Source organism: Chrysochloris asiatica, unplaced genomic scaffold (genome assembly GCF_000296735.1).
Source record: "Chrysochloris asiatica unplaced genomic scaffold, ChrAsi1.0 scaffold00132, whole genome shotgun sequence".
NCBI classification, from domain to species: Eukaryota; Metazoa; Chordata; class Mammalia; order Afrosoricida; family Chrysochloridae; genus Chrysochloris; species Chrysochloris asiatica.
In genome coordinates this window covers 2,537,026-2,539,449 of record NW_006408650.1, presented here as the reverse complement: position 1 = coordinate 2,539,449, position 2,424 = coordinate 2,537,026, and positions in this window count along the sequence as shown.

The following is a 2,424-nucleotide window of genomic DNA, read 5'->3' as shown; positions in this document are numbered from 1 at the left end:
TGTGTGTGAGTGTGTGTGTGTGTGAGTTGTGTGTGTGAGTGTGTGAGTTGTGTGTGTGAGTGAATGTGTGTGAGTTGTGTGTGTGAGTTGTGTGTGAGTGTGTGTGTGAGTTGTGTGTGTGAGTGTGTGAGTTGTGTGTGTGAGTGAATGTGTGTGAGTTGTGTGTGTGAGTTGTGTGTGTGAGTGTGTGTGAGTGAATGTGTGAGTTGTGTGTGTGAGTTGTGTGTGTGAGTGAATGTGTGTGAGTTGTGTGTGTGTGTGAGTTGTGTGTGTGTGAGTGTGTGTGTGAGTTGTGTGTGTGAGTGAATGTGTGTGTGTGTGTGTGTGAGTTGTGTGTGAGTGTGTATGTGTGAGTTTTGTGTGTGTGAGTGTGTATGTGTGAGTGAATGTGTGTGTGTGTTGTGTGTGTGAGTGTGTGAGTGAATGTGTGAGTTGTGTGTGTGTGAGTGAATGTGTGTGTGAGGTGTGTGTGAGTTGTGTGTGTGATTTGTGTGAGTGTGTATGTGAGTTGTGTGTGTGAGTGAATGTGTGTGAGTTGTGAGTGTGTGTGTGAGTTGTGAGTGTGAGTGTGTGAGTTGTGTGTGAGTTGTGTGTGTGTATGAGTGAATGTGTGTGAGTTGTGTGTGTGAATGTGTGTGAGTTGTGTGTGTGTGTTGTGTGTGAGTGAATGTGTGAGTTGTGTGTGTGAATGTGTGAGTTGTGTGTGTGTGTGTGTGTGAGTGAATGTATGTGAGTTGTGAGTGTGTGTGAGTTGTGTGTGTGTGAGTTGTGTGTGTGAGTGAATGTGTGTGAGTTGTGTGTGTTTGTGTGTGTGTGTGAGTTGTGTGTGAGTTGTGTGTGTGTTGTGTGTGAGTGAATGTGTGTGAGTTGTGTGTGTGAGTGTGTGTGTGTGAGTTGTGTGTGTGTGAGTTGTGTGTGTGTGTGTGAGTTGTGTGTGTGAGTGAATGTGTGTGAGTTGTGTGTGTGTGTGTGTGTGTGTGAGTGTGTGAGTTGTGTGTGTGAGTGTGTATGTGTGAGTGTGTGTGTGAGTTGTGTGTGTGAGTTGTGAGTGTGTGTGTGAGTTGTGTGTGAGTGTGTGTGTGAGTTGTGTGTGTGAGTTGTGTGTGTGAGTGAATGTGTGTGAGTTGTGTGTGTGAGTGTGTGTTGTGTGTGTGTGTTGTGTGTGTGTGAGTGTGAGTTGTGTGTGTGAGTTGTGTGTGTGTGTTGTGTGTGTGAGTGAATGTGTGTGAGTTGTGTGTGTGAGTATGTGTGTGAGTGTGAGTTGTGTGTGTGAGTGAATGTGTGTGAGTTGTGTGTGTGAGTGTGTGTTGTGTGTGTGTGAGTTGTGTGTGTGTGAGTGTGTGAGTTGTGTGTGTGAGTGTGAGTTGTGTGTGTGAGTTGTGTGTGTGAGTGTGTGTGAGTGAATGTGTGAGTTGTGTGTGTGAGTTGTGTGTGTGAGTGTGTGTGTATGTGTGTGTGAGTGTGTGTGAGTGTGTGTGAGTTGTGTGTGTGAGTGTGTGAGTTGTGTGTGTGAGTGTGTGAGTACAGTCACACGCCCTGGCCTGGCCTCAGGCCCTCCCTGGGTAGCTGGCTGATGGCTTCGGGGGTGAAGCTTCCACAGCCATGGCCCAGGAACCACTTGGGGCCTCTGGACGGTGAGTCACTGCCCTGAGGTCTCACAAGCTGCCTGGGCAACATGCCACCTAGTGGTCACCGCAGGACGGCTTGCCTGTCCTCAGCCTTGGGGACACCCCTCCGCCGAGACACTTTTGAGCCGGTCCCATCACAGGCTGAGGAGCCACTGTCCATGTGGTCCTGTTCCCGCTGCCGAGCCCGGAGTGTGCAGGGCACTGGGAGGGACAGGAAGGACACTCGGGACACTCCAGACCTGGCGACATCCCCTGACCCGCAGCCCTGCCATCGACGTCCAGGAAACAGCCAGCAGCCTGCGGGCTCAGTGCTGTGACCTCGCACAACCGACGGCCTCCAGGTGGCTTTGAACCGCTGACCTGCCGCAAGAGCCAGCGAGGGTCTCCGCGGGGCGGTGTGGACGCCGGAGGCTGGGGCTGATGGCGGGAAGGGACGGAGCTCAGGGCCGTTTTCTACAGCCCGACGCACGCATGCGCTCATTCATTCATTCACCAAAAAGCCCTGGACGGTGCTCGGTGCGGTGAGGACACGGAACCCTGTCAGGTCCCCGTCAGGTCTCACCTGTGGGACAGGCAATGGGACCAGACGCTGACCGGGCTGATGATGTCTGTAAAAGCGCTCGGGGAAAGCCTCCCGTGAGACGACAGGAGGCAGCACTTGTCGGGAAGCGACATCTGGCGGCGACAGCTGCCTCAGCCGCCTGACAGAGCGCCACCAAATCAACAAAGGCAAATTTGCACCTGCGCGATGCGGATCCGGAAGTGACGTTCCGGAAGAAGCGGCCGAGGCTGAGCC